This window comes from Pseudophryne corroboree, chromosome 2 (assembly GCF_028390025.1).
Source record: "Pseudophryne corroboree isolate aPseCor3 chromosome 2, aPseCor3.hap2, whole genome shotgun sequence".
In the NCBI taxonomy this organism is placed as follows: domain Eukaryota; kingdom Metazoa; phylum Chordata; class Amphibia; order Anura; family Myobatrachidae; genus Pseudophryne; species Pseudophryne corroboree.
Window position 1 is genome coordinate 784,652,881 of NC_086445.1, and position 20,972 is coordinate 784,673,852.

The 20,972-nt window shown below is 42.5% G+C and overlaps 1 protein-coding gene across 6 annotated transcripts in view; it reads left to right on the forward strand.

The window, feature by feature from the left end:
• Positions 1-20,972, forward strand: part of TBL1X (transducin beta like 1 X-linked) — a 495,345-nt gene that overhangs the window by 217,982 nt on the left and 256,391 nt on the right. The gene's annotated exons all lie outside the window — the stretch shown is intronic.

The window sequence follows — 20,972 nt, forward strand, 5'->3', positions numbered from 1 at the left end:
TATTGGACTTCCCGTGCTGTTTGGAAATTTCAAAAGTGACTCAGAGATTCTTGGAAAGTAGAAAGTCAAAGAATGCAGTTGTGTAGTTCTTTCTTTAATTCCATTTATAACCATTAACATTCTGAAAATGACCTTCTGGTTTTTCCTTCTTGTAATTCATATTACGAAGCCAGGAAATTAAGGATGCTTGATAGCGGAAAATAACCTGCCATACGCAATATGATAGACATTTCATGCAGCAAAAACTGAGAATTAGCATAAGCATTTCTAGATATTGAGATTCCAAACTTGGATAATCCAAAGTGATTTAAAACTATTCCACTAAGAAAGAAAAATAAAACTGCTCTGGAACCAAATGTATATTAAGGAGAACTTCAGTAACATAGGCAATTGCATAACTAGATCTACTGAGTTTACTAATTGTATAGCTCCTTCTTTTTCCATTTAACTTTTAAAGCTTAAACAAAATACCAGGAATCAGTACACTGTCTTTGTGCTAACTAATAGCATAATTAAGGGCATCCATTAACAAATGTGTTTTATTATGTGTTAATAATTTCTGCTTGTTCTACAAATTTGTGAATTTAGGATCATTGTCTAATTATAAAATTTTAATTTTCGGTAACTGCTGCATAAAGTTAAGAAAAGATTCTGTACCTTGTATTTAGCACAATTTTTTTTTTACTTCTAGAAAAATGACATAAAAATGTAGACGCACATTCCACCTGAGGCAGATGCAAATTACACACCTGTGTCTCACCATTTACCCATTCAATTGAGCCAAATACATTATTTGTGGGTTTTGCAGAGATCAATGCCCAAACCACTTTGTATAATATTATAATCAGAAAGAAATGTTACAAGTAAATATTACAGAGCTAATAGCAAGAACATTTTGCTACACTGATGGCTTGATCTGGAATGGAGTACTATAAAAGACTAGTTCACTTCAGAATGAATATCGTATATCTAGGGCCAGAAATTTTGGGACCAGGTACTAATGGCAGCATGGCCAAACCATGTTGTGAATATCAGGCTCCCTTTATAAATGCTTTGTTGCCTAGTGGTGGGTGCCACTGAAAGAGGACTGGCCACATCATCTCATCTTGAGGGCATGGCTGTGCTTCTATGACTGCCCCAGGAACCAAGACAGGCTGTGCCTCAGTATGCCTCTATCTCAGTAACTGCTTACACGCTGTCCCTCATTAGCTCTCTTTGTGCCACTTCGCTCTAGGGATCGACAATCGATGTTTAGCAAACATTAATAGTTTTGCTTCCTGTGGTCAGTGTTTCCCAATAATTGGCATAATGTCAATGTTTTGCTGAGATACATTGATGACATACGGAAGATTTTTCTTTCTTCTGCCATACGTCACTTATCCCTGCCCTCCCTTTTGACTTTTCCTTTGCTCCTCCTTCTTTCTCTGACCAATGCTGGAAATCAATGGTTTCCATCAAAGCTTTTGAAGACTGCCTCTGTATAAGTACTGACTTTTGTATATAGAAATTCTAAGATCAATACCATCAGCTCATCTAATTTTGTGGAAGAGGAGTTTTCCAGTACTCCTAAACTAGCTGCCTAGCATAAAGTGAGGAGCCATGTACTACTATTTTAATTTTTTGTTATACAATTTCTAATAGCGATGCAAGTTTTTGACATTCAAATAATCATAATACAGTATGCAAGCTAGAAGTGCTATTTTAAGTCCAAAAGAAGAATGTTAATTTTCCTAGGTAGTGTACTAGTATATGTCTATGGGATGTAGTTGGTAATCTGGGCACTCAGGATCCTGCCATATGTTGTATTTTCAGGTATGAGAACTTGTCTGAGCACAGCTGGGGTGTTATATGTCTGAAATACATGAGAATCTAAACTGGAAATTTTATTAAAGAAAATATGTAGTTGCAAAGTTACTGTGTATCTGTTTGGTGTCACATGCAGGCCTCTTATTCCAAATGTGGGACCCTCTAACGTAGAGGAGTTCTATTTTTGTTTTTTGGTTTCAATTGTGCAGAGTGATTTTGCAGTGAGAATGATGTGTCCTAGCTGAACTCTATATTGCACTGTAAAAATAACGGTATATAGCAGTTTGAGGGGTACGTGTAAAAACAGCCAGTATTTAGACTGCATGCAAGAAAACATACAGTATGTATTTGGAACCCTTGCAAATTTGCTCCTTATTTGCTTGTTCCCATCTCCGAATCTGCTCCATAGTGTGTGTGGTCCTCATAGATGCCCTCTCTGAATTTTACCTAATCAGATCAGTCCTCAGTATACTGTAATATGTTTACATCCTTGCTATAATGGATTTTGTTTGTCTTTTATTGTTTGAATACGGTATCCTGTTTCATGTTGTATGAGGCGCACCCTTAAAAAGAAATCTAAAATATATTTTAATGTATAGTTACTATCATTTGCAGCAGTAAAACACATAATAGGAGTCAGCCACTGGCTCATGACTGCAGCATACTGTAGATCAGGGGTGGGGAACCTTTTTTCTACCGAGGGCCATTTGGATATTTATAAAATCCTTCGGGGGCCATACAAGTCTGCCCCCGCACGCGCCAAAAAAATGGGTGTGGTCAGTTAAAATGGGACGTGATATACATATGCCCCCAATAGTGCAGTGCCAGATCCACAATTGCCCCCACAGTGCCAGGTATACAAATGCCCCCACAGTGCCAGGTATACAAATGCCCCCACAGTGCCAGGTATACAAATGCCCCTCACAGTGCCAGGTATACAGATGCCTCCACAGTGCCAGGTATACAAATGCCCCCACAGTGCCAGGTATACAAATGCCCCCACAGTGCCAGGTATACAGATGTCCACACAGTGCCAGGTATACAGATGCCCCCACAGTGCCAGGTATACAAATGCCCCTTACAGTGCCAGGTATACAGATGTCCCCACAGTGCCAGGTATACAGATGCCCCCACAGTGCCAGGTATACAAATGCCCCCACAGTGCCAGGTATACAGATGTCCCCACAGTGCCAGGTATACAGATGCCCCCACAGTGCCTGGTATACAGATGCCCCCACAGTGCCAGGTATACAGATGCCCCCACAGTGCCAGGTATACAGATGCCCCTCACAGTGCCAGGTATACAGATGTCCCCACAGTGCCAGGTATACAGATGTCCCCACAGTGCCAGGTATACAGATGTCCCCACAGTGCCAGGTATACAGATGTCCCCACAGTGCCAGGTATACAGATGTCCCCACAGTGCCAGGTATACAGATGCCCCCACAGTGCCAGGTATACAGATGCCCCCACAGTGCCAGGTATACAAATGCCCCTCACAGTGCCAGGTATACAGATGCCCCATCCCCCCTCAGTGCCAGGTATACAGATGCCCCCCCGTCCCGCTTACCGCTCCTCTCGGCGGGGACACGGAGGAGAGCGCGGCTATGTTGGGCGGCGGCGTGTAAGACTTGAAACCAGCCGCCGGTTCGAGAGCCAATCAGAGCTTGCCGACCGGCAGCCGCAGCTCCTGATTGGCTGCCGGTCCGCAAGCTCTGATTGGCTCACGAACCGGCGACTAGTTTCAAGTCCTACACGCCGCCGCCCGACAATAGCCGCGCTCTCCTCCGTGTGGTGACAGCTGAGACACGCTGCCGCCGGACTGTGCGGTGGCGTGTCTCACTGAGAGGAGCGGGTGGGCCGGACCAAACGGCTTCGCGGGCCTAATACGGCCCGCGGGCCGGAGGTTCCCCACCCCTGCTGGTAGTATTCAACTGTCACTGAATTGAATTGTGCCCCAAGTTAGAGGACAAGTGGTTGTAATATCCTGATAATAGTTTTCTGCTATTGGTATTGCTTCAACGAAGACCTGCCCTGCATGCTTATGTTAATATCATCTTGGTCAGGGGTGGGCAATAAGCAGGAGCGGTTCTAGACACGGGCAAGCAGGGCGTGCACTCGGGGCACTACGTCCCGTGGGCGCGGCTTCAGGCGCCCGACGCTCACCCGCATCCCGGTCCCCAGCTGCAGCGGGCGCCGTGGCTGTGTAGGCGCTCGATGCAGTCGGCGCCACTGTCAGACACTATAGGTCATGATTGACCTCTAGTGTCTGTGTGGCGCTGCTATGGGAGAGACGTTGTGACGTCTCTCCCATAGAGAGGAGCGGGCGGCCAGGGACACAGGGGAGGACAGCAGCAGTTGGGAAGCAGGAGCGGGGATGGTAAGTATTGTGTGGGGTTTTTTGTGTTTGTAAGCTGGAGGCACAGCTATAGGGGGCACAGCTACAGAGGGCAAAACTGGGGGGGCACAGCTGCAAGGGGCAAATCTACTGGGGGCACAACTACTTGGGGCACAGCAACAGGGGGCACAAGTACTGGGGGCAAATCTACAGGGGGCACAATTGCTGGGGGCAAATCTACTGGGGTCACAACTACTGGGGGCATAACTGTGGCCATGCCCCTTCCCTATAGCACGCACCAACTCTGTTTTACCTGCCGGGGGCAAAGGATACTTTCGCCCTTGGCGCCACAAGGTCTAGAACCAACCCTGGCAATAAGCGACCCTCCAGCTGCTGTTGAACTACACATATCAGCATGCTCTGTCACAATTTAGCATGACCTGTTAGAGAAAGTGTGGCAGGGCATGGTGGGATGTGTAGTCCCATAGCAGCTGCAGGGCCGCTCTGATTTTAGATCCATGTTTTACTTTTCTAGAAAACAATTTCAGCAAACGCTGACCTACTTTTGAAAGGATATATTTTCATTGTTCATGGGGGAATATCAGCCTTCAGTGTATCATAACTCCCAACCAAACTGGTGGCATGGTTTTTTTTTTTTTTAATGGGCTACTACACCACCATATTTCCACAACCACTCCCCAGTTTTAATTTTGAAACTCCCAGTGTTATATTTTGAAGCACTCTAAAGCTACTGCACCGCCCTGTACCTCACAGCTAATGAGTGCCACTAGCAGGGCTGTAACTACTGGCTGTCCAGCATGGCACTCACCAGGGGCTGGTCGAGGAGGGGCACCACCTGCATCAACCTAACACTGGGGAAGGCTCTCCACAAAATTTCCCAGCCTTGCCTTTTGGCCTTGGCTATGGACCCCAGGCTCCATCACACAGCTCCAATGGTTTGGTGGCCCATAAATGCAGTGAGTGTGACATCATGCCGTTGAGAAACACCTGAGCAAGTTCTTCATTTTGCCAGAAGCGCCCAGAGCCCTAGTTATGCTACTTGCCTCATGCACAATGAATGATTCCAGTTGGGAATGCATACCTCTTTGTACCTTTTCCTACATACACCTCTGAGTGAAGGCACTTGGGGGCTATGCAGTACAGAGTCAGTTGTCTGATATGATCCGTGTATTTGGCATATGCTTATGCAGGTGCTACACCAAAGCGTAAATGAAGCCACAGGAATACGGTTTCTAAAGGCAGTTCAGTTAAACTTTTAACATTAAACTGGGAATGCTCCTGTAACGCAACACCGCTTTCCCCTTAGCTGCCTGATGACACCATGTGTATATTGCTGACCGCAAAAGCTCTACTAGTGCTCTAGTGTTCAGACTCGGACTTCAGCGCTGTCGGCAGAGAGGAAGGGGCCCAAACAGAGGAGGTAGCACACGGGCCACCTCCTCTCTTAAAGCGCCCCTGTGGACAGTACACACATGCTAACATACAGTATTTTCTTTTTCTTCAAGTTGACATTTTCCTGACCTCTGGTCAACATCTCTGTGAGACTATATTATACAGCCCACCAAGAAACTCCGCAATAGATAGCACCTATTCCTGGTGTATCAATGCCTATTTCCCTATAGAGTGTAAGCTTGCGAGCAGGGCCTTCCTACCTCACTGTCTGTCTGTTATTACCCAGTTTTGTGTTATCACTGTTGTTCCAATTGTAAAGCGCAACTGTATATGCTGCACTATATAAGAAACTGTTAATAATAATAATAATAATAATAATAATTACACCCATACTTACAGAAGACTCCCAAGAAAATGGATTTGGACACAATCCTCTTATACGAATACGTTGGAATGAAATACAGTACAAAACAGCTGGCTTATTATACATATATTTTATATTATTTCTGGTATAATAAGTTGTTTTTGAACCCACCCTGTCCCCGTGCAGTTCTGCTGACAAAGATATCAACAAAGATTCAATCTTGGCTGGAAATGTGATATCATATCCAATTATCTGTATTGTGTCTCCTTCTACAGTTACATACTGTAGAAGTGCTGCACAAAATGTGAAAAGAAACCAGGTGGATGGTCCTAGCAGCAATCACATAATACATACTGTATATTCACTACATTACTCTATTGCTACTGTATATCATTGGAAGTTGATATTAATTTGAAATATGTATCTTTTTAAACCGAGCCACTGCCATCTGTTGTGCTCTGCTACAGAAAACAAATTAAAATAAACTTTAATCTGCACCCTAGGATGAGGTTAAAGTGGTTTAAATGCACAAACTTGTGTTTATGTTCTGCACAGTGAGAGATTTTCTTTGAATTTCAGTTGAGCCTCTGACACATAAATCTGTAAATAATATGCCTAGATTAGTTTGCACTGTAAACCAGTGTAATACTTAGGGATAATGTTTCCTGCACTGTTGATTATAACGATTATAGGGGTTAACAGAGCACGAGTGTCTTCATGCAGGTCAGAGAACTGTGTTCTACTTGCCCAGGTTCTCTAGCTGTTTCCTTCCTTGCTACCCTGAGAGATGGGAATTTGACGTACGGAAGGATTAAATGGCCATGTGGTTTTTTTTTTTGGTTTTTTTTACACAGTGTGAGTGGGATGTAATGCCATCTGAGTTCAGCGGGCGTACGGGATGCCGGCCGAACTCAGACGTTTTTAAAGGGGCAATCACTTATAAGGCAAAACCATGCCTTGTAAGTAAATGCCCCTTTAAAAAAATGTCTGTCATCAGCCGGCATTACATCCTGCCCAGTTTGTATCATGAACTAGGCGAGATAATCACATTATTAAGACACACCCACCTCAGGCCGCCAAGTGACAATGGTGCACTGACAGCCTGCTACTCTTTGTTCCCTTTATTCATGAGTCTCTTGGGTAACTATGAAGTTATCTTTTATAATGGTAGCATTTTCTTTTTAAAATACTTCCGATAACTTGGGGTAGCAAGACCTTACTGTTGGCTTTTGGTGCTGTATCCATGAAGACAATCCTCCAGAATTAGATAAAACCTTCATTTCTGGTCAATAGTATTTTTTTAAGGAAAATTGTTTAATTGGAATGGATTGAAGGTTCTTTTTCAAAAGGATAAAAAGACAAAATACATTTTTGAAGTTTGGGAAGGCTATACAGACATCGCGGCTACACCTTCTGCCACAGCCCCGCATCTGTGTCTTATTCTAAAACCATGGACAATTTCTTTAATACCGAGACGCTTGCAGCATTGTGTGGCAGATGCATCATTGAAATCTGCACCAGCCCTATGGCAGGAGCAATTTCTCTGTAAAAGTATGGCCTCCTTTGTGATCTGGTCACCCGCATAGGTTTAGCCGCCCTCCCCCTCCTCCCCAACCTGATTCTGTTTGTAGCTTTAGCCTACTGTATGTTGTCAGAAGTACTTAGACTGAGGAGGTAGGGGTACTGAACTTGCCAGGGATTATGGTGGCCAATTCCGGGATCGAGATCTAGGGATTTAGGCCAAAAATTGTCAGGGATTCAATCCCGGGATGGGAACTTCCAATCCCGGGGATTATGGGATTAGCCAGTCCACTGTTTTTTTCAGTGCTGGGCAGCATTAAAACTCTTCAGCAGGCTCAGACGCTACCCGGCTCTCTCCTCCCAGTTCCCCCTGACCCCAGCTGTGCATACTGTGCAGCGTAACATGATCTCAGTGTTCACGCTGCGCAGTCTGACAGCAGACGCACATCACCGTCTACAGCCTGCAGCCAGTGAACCCTTCCACCCCCCTGTCTAGGAGGGTGAGTATTTGGGTGGGCTGGGGTATTTTTTCTGGGCGGGTCCGAGGGAGGTGGGAAATCACTGAAGATTTTAAATTCTTCAACCCAATCCCGGGTGTCCAGGGAGTTCCGGGAGTTCTGGGATTGACCATTTTTCAATCCCGATACCTGGGTTTTAAAAAAAGGCCTCCCTACCAGGGAGTTGTAACCACTCTTCCAAGTTTGCACAACAATTCCTCCTCTATTACATTTGTGCCTTATCTCCAGGAATGTCTGGGATATTAACAAATTTTGGGGAGCCTCCATGCACTCCCAAAAGGTCAAGTCATCGTCCCAAATCCCACAAACTTTAAAGTGAAATGGGTGGGATGGCAGGCAGTTTTACTTAAGTCTCAGTGAATCAGATCATTATGGCCTCAATACCTCTGCCAGATACCCTGTTTGCTGGCATTGGCCACCTGCATCTCCCTTTCGGGAACTCCCAATGGTAAATTCAGGAAATTCAACCGTCACCTATGGTGAGTTCAAGAAAGTTCGTCTGCACCAATGGTGAGTACAGGAAAGTCGACTGACACTAATGGTAAATTCAGGAAAGTTGACTGGCATGATGCAGCGCAGCAATCGCAGAAGAACCAAATCAAAAGGCAGCATTGCCACACACCTCCATACCTGAGTACAACATATTTCCTGGAATCTCTGATTGCTGGAAAAGAGACTGTTACATTTAGGAGAGTACAGTGTGGGGGAAAAAAGAAAACTGGTGGCAAGGGAGGAGATGGCTGCAATATTGTTCTTATATACAGATCTGCTGATGCCCAGCTCCTGAATAAGGGCAATTCACAAGAAAATACCACCTGTCAGTGAAGGTAAAATATACTTTCTTTAAGAATAAAAATGATCTAGTAGAATGAATTTACAATTGATGAGGGTTTTTTTGTGTTATTGTATTCAGATGTGTATAAGTTCTGCATATTATTGTTAAATCAATAAATGTAATTCTAGCTGTTAACTTGCACTAAGAAAAATTTAAAGCAGCCCATACACAATTTGATTTTCATTATTTAATATAGTAATTCGGCTAGACTGACTAATTGCCCTGTGGGCTTCTCATAATTATATTTTTTAAGTGCATGATATTTCACATTAGAGAAAGATATATGATATACAGTGCCTTGCTAAAGTATTCACCCCCCTTTGCATTTTTCATGTGTTGTTGCCTCACAACCTGGAATTAAAATGGATTGTTTGAAGGTTTGCATCAATTCATTCACAGAACATGCCTACAACTTTGAAGATTTTTTTATTATATTGTGAAGCAAACAACAAATAGAACAAAATAACAGAAAACTTCAGCATGCACAACTATTCACCCCCATAAAGTCAGTACTTTGTAGAGCCACCTTTTGTGGCAATTACAGCTGCAAGTCGCTTTGAATAAGTCTCTGAGCTTGCCACATCTTGACACTGGGATTTTGCCCATTTCTCAAGGCAAAACTGCTCCTGCTCCTTCATGTTGGATGGTTTCCGCTTGTGAACAGCAATTTTCAAGTCTGACCACAGATTCTCAATTGGATTGAGATCTGGGCTTTGACTAGGCCATTCCAACACATTTAAATGTTTCCCCTTAAACCACTCGAGTGTTGCTTTAGCAGTATGCTTCGGGTCATTATCCTGCTGGAAGGTGAACCTCCATCCCAGTCTCAAATCAAAAGCAGACTGAAACAGGTTTTGCTCAAGAATATCCCCGTATTTAGCACCATCCATCTCTCCCTCGACTCGAAACAGTTTCCCAGTCCCTTCTGCTGAAAAACATCCCCACAGCATGATGCTGCCACTACCATGTTTCACTGTTGGGATGGTGTTCTTGGGGTGATGGGATGTGTTGGGTTTGCGCCAGGCATAACGTTTTCCATGGTGGCCGAAAATTTCCATTTTAGTCTCATCTGACCAGAGCACCTTCCTCCATACATTTGTGGAGTCATCCACATGCCTTTTGGCAAACATAAAATGTGCCTTCTTATTTTTAACATTAAGTAATGGCTTTTTTTCTGGCCACTCTTCCATAAAGCCCAGCTCTATGGAGTGTACGGCTTATTGTGGTCACATGCGCAGATACACCAGTCTCTGCAGCTCCTTCAGGGTTACCTTTGGTCTCTGTGCTGCCTCTCTGATTAATGCCCTCCTTGCCCGGTCTGTGAGTTTTGGTTGCCGGCTCTCTCTTGGCAGGTTTGTTGTGGTACCATGTTCTTTCCATTTGAAGATGATAGATTTGATGGTGCTCCGGGGGAGATTTGGATATTTTTTTATAACCCAACCCTGACTTGTACTTCTCAACAACTTTGTACCTGACTTGTTTGGAGAGCTCCTTGGTCTTCATGGTGTGATGCCTCTTGCTTAGTGGTGTTGCAACTTCTGGGGCCTTTCAGAAAAGGTTTGTTAATACTGACAGACCATGTGACACTCAGATTGCACACAGGTGGACTTCATTTCACTAATTATGTGACTTCTGAAGGTAATTGGTTGCACCAGAACTTTTGAGGGGTTTCATAGCAAAGGGGGTGAATACATATGCACATGCCAATTTCCTAATTTTTGTTTATAAAAATAAGTTTTTATACAAATTATTCTTATTTCACTTCACCAACTTAGTCTATTTTGTGCAGATCCATCACATAAAATTCAGATAAAAAAAAAATTAAATTACAGGTTGTAATGTGACAAAATAGGTAAAAAGCCAAGGGGGGTGAATATTTTAGCAAGGCACTGTATTTCCTACCCAATGTCACATTAAAAATAAAAACATTTTTGCCCACAATAGCATTCTTTTAAATATATTAATTTTATGTTTAAATATATAGTAACATGCAAGGCAGCACTCACAGTACTTTCACAGGTTAAGAATCACCAGACACCATGTCAGTGTTCAACGCTTCAGTCTTACTGGACTTTTTTCAAGAACATACGTATGTTCTTGAAAAAAGTCCAATCAGACTGAAACGTTGAACACTGACATGGTGTCTGGTGATTCTTAACCTGTGAAAGTCCTGTGAGTGCCGCCTTGTAAGTTACGATTTATGGACCTTAATTGGATTTATGGAGGAAGTGCCAGCCATTGTTGTTGAGATATATATATATATATATATATATATATCAGACGTTAGGTCCACACTCACGTTTTTCGAGTTTCTTGCTGGGGTGCCTTCCAAAACTGGGGATCTTATACAGAGTCACCAGTGGATTGCATAAACGAAGAGAAATGGGAGCACTCACCAGTCTTCATTATAGCAGTAATTTATTTGGAATTCATGTCAGACAGAGCATCGACGTTTCGGTCCTCACTTGGACCTTTGTCAGGATAATTATACAGTGGAACGGACAGACATATATACCCAGTGTATGCCCACCCACTACTAAATAAAAACCAATCACAGTGAGATACATATTAACCATTTAAAAACACACATGAGTGGGTGGTCGGATTACAGCACTTGTCATATCACCATCGCACATGCATACACACCTTTAACCACGGATGTCCTCCCTGTGTCCAGCGCAACCTCATGCTGAATGGCGTGCGTTCCACCGCCGCCATCAGCTGCTCATTGGGACCCAGAGCGCCGGGGACTCAGTACACGGCTGCGTCTCCCTCCGGCAACGTCACTTCCTGTCTGTGGAACGCATATCCGCTCCCGATCCCGGAAGCGTGTGCGTTCCACTGCGCACCAATACATATGTGGGCACTGTATGTGTGCTGAATTAACAGCATCACAGTGAATTCCATATCAGCGCTAGTGAATGGATAAATAAGGATACTGAATATTAAATCAATATCCGTAATGGTTCTCAGAAGATTGTTTTTATGAGGGGACACAGGGAATACATATCTCCATAGTATCCGGGTGTATATACTCATGCCTAATACAAAAATAATAATAAATAGGAAACCTATTCCATAACATTAATGTGCATATAAATAAATTATGCATAGATCCATATTAAAAAAAAACATGGATCCATGCATAGATACCATACATATATCTTAACCCAATAGTGGACAACAATCCCTAAGAGAAATAAGAAAAAATAGTCATTAAAAAAGGCTATAAACCCTCACGGAAGCGGACCTATTGCACAACCCCAAAGAAAAAGAAGGGGAAGGGAAAAACATCAAAAAAGAGCATATAAAGTATGAAAAATGAGTCCAGAGTAAAAAATAAAAAATATATCGTATTAAGTTTAGCAGTTCCTTGTCAGTTCAAGAACACACTGTATTGAATGCCATCATTCAGGCCTTTTGGTCGTGTGGTGTCCAGTCGATAAATCCAACCCGCTTCACATTTTAGAAGCATTTTACCACGGTCACCACGGTGCACATTAATGTTATGGAATAGGTTTCCTATTTATTATTATTTTTGTATTAGGCATGAGTATATACACCCGGATACTATGGAGATATGTATTCCCTGTGTCCCCTCATAAAAACAATCTTCTGAGAACCATTACGGATATTGATTTAATATTCAGTATCCTTATTTATCCATTCACTAGCGCTGATATGGAATTCACTGTGATGCTGTTAATTCAGCACACATACAGTGCCCACATATGTATTGGTGCGCAGTGGAACGCACACGCTTCCGGGATCGGGAGCGGATATGCGTTCCACAGACAGGAAGTGACGTTGCCGGAGGGAGACGCAGCCGTGTACTGAGTCCCCGGCGCTCTGGGTCCCAATGAGCAGCTGATGGCGGCGGTGGAACGCACGCCATTCAGCATGAGGTTGCGCTGGACACAGGGAGGACATCCGTGGTTAAAGGTGTGTATGCATGTGCGATGGTGATATGACAAGTGCTGTAATCCGACCACCCACTCATGTGTGTTTTTAAATGGTTAATATGTATCTCACTGTGATTGGTTTTTATTTAGTAGTGGGTGGGCATACACTGGGTATATATGTCTGTCCGTTCCACTGTATAATTATCCTGACAAAGGTCCAAGTGAGGACCGAAACGTCGATGCTCTGTCTGACATGAATTCCAAATAAATTACTGCTATAATGAAGACTGGTGAGTGCTCCCATTTCTCTTCGTTTATATATATATATATATATATATATATACTAGCTGTTCTGCCTATTCTACGCACTGGAGTGTCTGATTTTCATGGTTGTAAATATAAATGACTGTTAAAAATTTGGCAAGTCTAGAGATGTAAATTTGAGACGACTTAATGTAAGTAAATATTAATCCATGGGTCTTGACGTTGCCTGTGAAACACCTGTAACAGATACAGTAAAAAGTGACAGAGACATTTTTGTAGTTTATTAAATTCTACACACTGGAGGTGCAATCCAAATTTTGATCCGATTGTCTGTTTGGGCGTTATCGCTCCTGCAATGCAAGCCACGCATCGGTAATGGTGTCATTATGTCAACCCCCTTTTCATCCCCTTAGGGTACATTTATTAAAATTCTAATTACGTAGTTTTCCCATTTCCCACCTGAAAAATACTGTATCTATGTTAGATTTCAGCTTCCTAACATATCGAGAAGTAAGAGTCAGTCAGTCAGTGAGGGATTTCGCATATACAGGTTGAGTATCCCATACCCAAATATTCCGAAATACGGAATATTCCGAAATACAGACTTTTTTGAGTGAGAGTGAGATAGTGAAATCTTTGTTTTCTGTGGCTCAATGTACACAAACTTTGTTTAATACACAAAGTTATTAAAAATATTGTATTAAATGACCTTCAGGCTGTGTGTATAAGGTGTATATAAAACATAAATGAATTGTGTGAATGTACACACACTTTGTTTAATGCACAAAGTTATTAAAAATATTGGCTAAAATGACCTTCAGGCTGTGTGTATAAGGTGTATATGTAACATAAATGCATTCTGTGCTTAGACTTAGGCTCCATCACCATGATATCTCATTATGGTAGGCAATTATTCCAAAATACGGAAAAATCCGATATCCAAAATACCTCTGGTCCCAAACATTTTGTGTAAGGGATACTCAACCTGTGTGTATATATATATATATATATATATATATATATATTTATTTGTGTGTGTGTGTGTATATAATTACATATATTCATTTTATTTCTTGTAATTTTTATCATTAGGACTAAGATAATTTCATAAATATTTTTGGACCTTTATTCTAGCAACAAACAGTGATTTCTTGGTAAATGCGTAGTCACACAGGCTAGAGAATAACATTCATGTAAGCTATGTTAAATATGTAGATAAGTATGCACAGTTTTGCAGAGAGACTATTCCATGACGCAATTTGCAGTATCTTCATTCAGTAACGGGTACTGACATATTGATCACGAAGCCTATCCAATACTGCACAGCTTCATTGAGGTTGGGCCATAATGACCCAGAAGTATTTAAATTATGTGTATCTTATGCAACGTTTTCGGCTACCACTCAGTCAGCCGGCATCAGCACAGAGAACTAGACGGGCACAAACACCAAAAAGGATATTATGACCCATCCTCAATGTTGGTGCAACAATTTGATTTTGTTTTTGTATTGTTTTAATTTTCAAATATATCTCAAGTCAACGAAAGTTTACATTTTAAATGAAAAGTTTATTTTTTGTTGAGATATTAGCAATAATACAAGTTTTCAATTTTGTTATTTTTTTTGAAGACTACATAGAAATAAAATAAATTCCTTGTCTATTCTCTATGACTTTTTATTTTATCGAAAGACCTCATTCAATAGTTCTTTATTCCAAATATACTAATCATCTTCTAAAATCATACTTAAAATGTCAAAATGTCAAAGTCGGGCATAAAATATTCCCGGGTCATAATGACGCACTTCAACTTCCGAGTAACCACTTTCCCCCCCAATGATTCTGGGTTAATGCAGCACACAAATCGGTGTAGTGACTGGTGAGAAAAACCACATTTGGTTGAAACAGCTGTCGGGCTGCAGCTGGATGACTCTGACATGTTATTCCTGTAAGGAATAAAATCTATCACGGCTTTTGCATCTGAAACGTGAGTGCTGGTATTTTTCTTTTTCTGTACCTGGGAGAAGTGAGTGTGCTTATAATACTGTTTTACCGTGCATCACCACATTTTTTCTTGTCTATTTTTTCTGAGTGCTGTCAAATATATATAATATATAATTTTAGAAAGAGGCACCGTCAATTACAGTAGATAAGAATATTAGAATTTTCAATGAAATACATTTTTGGGGGGTTAGCTTTCATTTTTATGATGTAATTAGGTCTGTAACCGTTGTTGATCATGCATAGTAATGGAATGCAGAATGTGGTGTTTAACGGGCTGATTCAGTTAGTGACTAAGCTTCATCGAAACCTTGTGTGCTGCTATAACACTGGTTATCCAGGTAGTTTTTGATCGTAACTCACAGTATTTTGAATAAAGGCCACCATTTTTGTTCTAGGTCCAATCAGCCATTCCCCAATGTCTAAATCTCTTTAGACATTAGTGTAAACACTAAGGATGCTCTGTGCCAAATTTAATGCTTTTATCTCACTGTGTTCAATAATTTGGCTTATTCGCTGCACTATTAAATTTACTGTAGTTTGCTTGAACAATAATTACTGCGTCTCTGCTTCAGTCTTATTGATTCATATTTAAATTGCTTTCTCATACTCCCACAATAAAAACCACAACATTCCCCATGCTGTAATTTATCTCAGAGCTTCTCACAAAACCTAAATGTATGACAGCTGTCCCTTTCCCGTTAATAAAAATTCTCTGATGCATTTTAATGTACTATAGGTACACCACCGATATCTGTGATATCGGTGATGGTGGTGTTGGTGACATCCTGACCCCCACAGCATAATTCTACCCAGCATGCCTCCCACAACCTAATTCCGACCCCACAGCCCAATACCCCACCCACAGCCTGACTCCAAACCAAAACCTGACTGCCTGCCCGCAGTCCAATTCCCCCACACACACATACACACCTGCAGCCTATAAAAGCCCTCCCACATCTAATCTCCCCCCCCCCCCCCCCCGCAGCCTAACTCCCCCCCCCCCCCCCCCACACCTGTTGAGTCCGGATTAAAAGAGGTTCTGGATAATCAAGGGTGTACATTTAATATGGAAAAATAAAAAGATCTTTTATTGATTATGGAAATATAATGTGGAAATATAGGCTGTTTGGAAGGTGAAATATAAAAATTTAAATCTAAGCACATTAAAAGTCACCTTGGATTTCCATGTCTTGTATAAAAACACTTGGCTAGTTGATGATTTTTAAATAAGCCCAGACATGCATTGTAAAAATGTTATTTTATATTTAGTAGATCCTCGTTAAATAATTTTGATTCTCCAGCTGCATTTATATCTCAGACCAGTCTACACTTTCTGTATATGCATTTAGTTGTACACCAGCGCTCAATTTAATGGCTCTTGCTTTGTAAATCTGTGGCTCAAGCATAAATGTGAATAATAATTTGGAAGCCTAATCTTGCAGTAAGATGATTGAAAGGCTAATCATTATATCTCAGGCTAATCATTATGTCTCTGTAGTGGTATTAAAACATAAAATGCAAAATTACAGAGAAAATAACATTTACGACATGGTGAGAAGAAACACAAATCATTCTGATATGCATCATTTACATTGTGTAATATCTGAATTGTAAACGTTATAGGAGCAGCGTTAAAAAAGCAACATATTGCTAATGTTTTTACGAAGACAGTGATACAATAGCAACAGTAGAAACAAACATTTTTAAATTGTTGCATGCAATAGAAATTCATTATATTCTGTGAAAGTAAATATAGATCAATTTAAATTATATCATGTCGTTTTGGTTGTATTTTGTTAAGTTGTTGCTCATTCTCTCAAGTTTACATAAAATACTATATTAAAAGGGAAACCATGCAGCACATGGCCCCTCTGCACAGCCTGACCAGCCGGGTATGGCTCATTAGGTCTACAAGACTTACGTCGACAGTCATTAGGTCGACCACTATTGGTCGACATGCATTAGGTCGACATGGTCACTAGGTCAACATGGCCATTAAGTCGACATGTTCTAGGTCGACATGGAAAAAGGTCAACATGAGTTTTTTTTACTTTTTTTTTTGTGTTGTTTTCTTTGTAAAGTGACTGGGAACCCCAATTAGTGCACCATGTCCCCTCACATGGCTCACTTTGCTCACCATGCTTCGGGCAAGTTACTATTCCCAATCGTAGTCAATGTGGATCGTAATGTATGAAAAAGTTGAAAAAATAAAAAAAATGTAAAAATTCATATCGACCTAGTACATTCAGCCTAATAACCATGTCGACCTAATGCATGTTGACCAATAGTGGTCAACCTAATGACTGTCAACCTAAGTCTTGTTGACCTAATGACCGTATCCCGACCAGCCCATGGGTGTGATTCTAACGCTCATTGTTCCACGGCTTTAACACCAACTAGCTCACTTTATAGCACTTGTGCTGGTGCCAAATTAGGGCGGTCTCTGTCAAGTTGATGATGATAACTGCAATATATTTACATTGGTCACAAGGATTCAATATGATATAACGGCGGGCGGGATGCCGTCCGTCAGTATACCGACAGCGGCATCCCGGCCTCCAGTATGCCGCTAGAAAGCCCCTTGCGGGCTCACTATGCTTGCCACGCTGCGGGCACGGTGGCTTGCTGCACTCACCACAGGTTGTGTTCTCCCTCCGATGTCTGTATTGTGATCTCCGGGATCCCGACTGTCTGTATGTTACCCGCTTACCGGCCACAAGAAGATACATGTAGACTAAGTGCAGTGTATGTGGACTGCACATACCTTAACATACCACCTATTCAGTATCTACACATTGGGGGGGGGGGGGGGGGGTCACAGTTTTGTTGGCGGAAGTTTAGTTCTACCATAATTAAGACCCTGTGTTTAAAAATAATTAAATCCTTTTGTAAAAATGGGAACTCTGTCTAAAAAAACAACACATGGGACACATAGCCAGAACTTTGTGTGCCCCATAGCAACATTTTGAAGGGGCCCGTGTCCCAATGCTTCTTTAGAGACCCCTCACCACAGCAGTTATTGATTTTATGCCCTATAATAGTACCCTAGTTTTATTTCATGAACCATTGTAGTGCCATAGTTCACAGTATGTCACATTATAGGGCTGTCAGTACACATTATGCAACACAGTGTCCCCATGTCACATTATAACTTCCAAAGTCCCAGTTCATATTATGCCACATTATAATGCCTCCACTTCATACTGTGCCATATTAAAATGTCCCGGTTATATTATGTAACATAATGTCCTCCAGTTGATTTTACACAATATTACAATGAGCAGGTCCACGTGCATAGCTAGATATATTGTTGGCCCCAAGGCAAACGTTTGGAAGTGTCCCTATATTCTATCAATGGTGAAAAATGTATATGACACATGTAACTTTGACAGCGAAGGGTGAGCCTCTCTCAGCTCTGGGCCACATAGCAGCTGTACTCCCTGCACCTATGGTAGCTACGCCCTTGCATATAACATATGTAAGTGTGACAGGGAAGGTGGGCCCTCTCAGCACTGGGCCCCATAACAGGTCCACTCCCTGCACCTATATATGCCCTTGTATATAACACATTACACATGTATCTGTAACAGGAAAAGTGGCCCCTCTCAGCTCTGGGCCCCATAGAGCCACAGCAGCTGCACTCCCTGCACCTATGGTAGCTACAGAGCCGGCCTTAGGCATAGGCAAACTAGGCAAATGCCTAGGGCATTTGGTATGCTTAGGGGCACCAGCAGCTTCTGCTGATTAAAATGATATGCAGCATGCCTATATTCGGTGTGTGACTGCGGCTGTATCTGCATACGAAATGCTACGTTGCAGTGTATTCCTGGAAATCACTGTAATGTAGCATTCTGTATGCAGATACAGCCACAGTCGCACACAGAATATAGGCATGCCGCATATCATTTTAATCAACAGAAGCTACTTGTGCATACTAGCCACATAGTAATGCAAATATTATGATGCATTTTATAAACAAAAGGCACCCGACGTTAGCAGAGCTGCCAGCTGACTCATGGCAGGCATCTCCTGAAGAACTAGCGGCGGTGCTAGGGGCACCAGACAAAATCTTGCCTAGGGCATCATATTGGTTAGGGCCGGCTCTGGGTAGCTATGTCCTTGTATATGACACATGTAACTTTGACAGGGAAGGATGGCATTTCTCAGCTCTGGCCCCCATAACAGCTGCATTCCCTGTACCTATAGTAGTTACACTCAGGGCCGGTGCTAGGGTGTTCGGCGCCCCCCTGCAAACTATAAATTTGCGCCCTCCCATATTTTACAAAGGGACAGTGTGCGGCAAAAAGGGATGTGGTTTCACAAGGAAGGAGCATGGCCACACAATAGTACCCCCATTTCAAATGACACCACATAGAAGCACAATCTTATTCACATTACTCCGGGCATAGTAGTGCTGTTTATACACATAATGGCCCTCATTCCGAGTTGATCGCACAAAGCTGCTTTTTGCAGCCCGTGCGATGAACTATACTTCGCCTATTGGGGGGTGGGGTTTCCCATAGCAAGGCTTCGTTCGCTTGTGCGGCCCTGCTATGGGGAATACATTTGTGCAGTTTGTAAGTAAGGCTAGACTTACTTACCAGCTGCAACGTTTTCAGCATGTTCGGTCCTGGCTCTGACGTCAAACACCCGCCCTGGACATGCCTGCGTTTCTTCAAATACGCCTGCGATTTTCTTACCACTCCCTGAAAACGGCTCCGGACGCTGTGTTGCCGACCAGGAACGCCCACCGCCAGTCAATCTTCAAGCGATCGCCGCTTCGATCACTTTCTTCTTTCCCTTCGTCGTTACCTGGCGACGGACAACAACGCACGTGCGCATTACGGTTCCCGTGTGTGCGCAGTAGTGACCTGGCCACAGCTGTGCGAACGAAAGCATGCTGCGATCGAGTCCGAATGACCCCCAATGTCCGCAGTAGTGGCGCCGGTTATATACATAATAGCCCCTGTAGTAGCACTGCTTATATTATTATTATTACCAATTATTTATATAGCGCACACATATTCTGCTGCGCTTTACAGAGAATATTTGCTCATTCACATCAGTCCCTGCCCCAGTGGAGCTTATAATCCATATTCCCTATCACATGTACACACAGACACATTCACGCTAGGGTTCATTTTGTTGGGAGCCAATTAACCTACCAGTATATTTTTGGATTGTGGGAGGAAACCGGAGCACCCGGAGGAAACACACGCAAGTATGGGGAGAATATACAAACTCCACACAGTTAGGGCCATGGTGGGAATCGAACCCATGACCTCAGTGCTGTGAGACAGTAATGCTAATCATTATACCATCCATACTGTATACACATAATAGCCCCTGTAGTAGCGCTGGTTATATACATAATAGCCCCTGTAGTAGCGCCGGTTACATATAATGCCCCAGTGGTCGAAGTGGAAATTTTTAAGTGGGAGTATGGAAAAATGAAGGTTGCAATTCTGCGCGCTCCTGAAAAGGGGGCATCGTCACTCAAAAGGGGTTGTGTCCATAAGTGTAATGTACCACTCCATATACTCCTTATACACATTATGTACCACAATAGTAGGACCCCTTATACTATCTAGTACTCGTGCCCCTTTCACATTATAGCACACAGAATGAGCCGAAATTCACATTACAGCACAATGAATGAGCCGCAGCTCACATTATACCACATGGTATGAGTCGAAATTCACATTATAGCACCCAGAATGAGCCAAAATTCACATTATAGCACACATTATAGCACACAGAATGAGCTGAAATTCACATTATAGCACACAGAATGAGCCGAAATTCACATTATAGCACATGGAATGAGCCGAAATTCACATTATAGCACACGGTATAGGTATAGCATTATAGCACAGGATGGGAGCAGTAGTTCAGGGCAGTATGGGAGCAGTGGTGCAGAGCAGGGGGGCAGTATGAGAGCAGTGGTGCGGAGCAGGGGGGGCAGTATGGGAACAGTGGTGCGGGGCAGCATGGGAGCAGTGGTGCAGAGC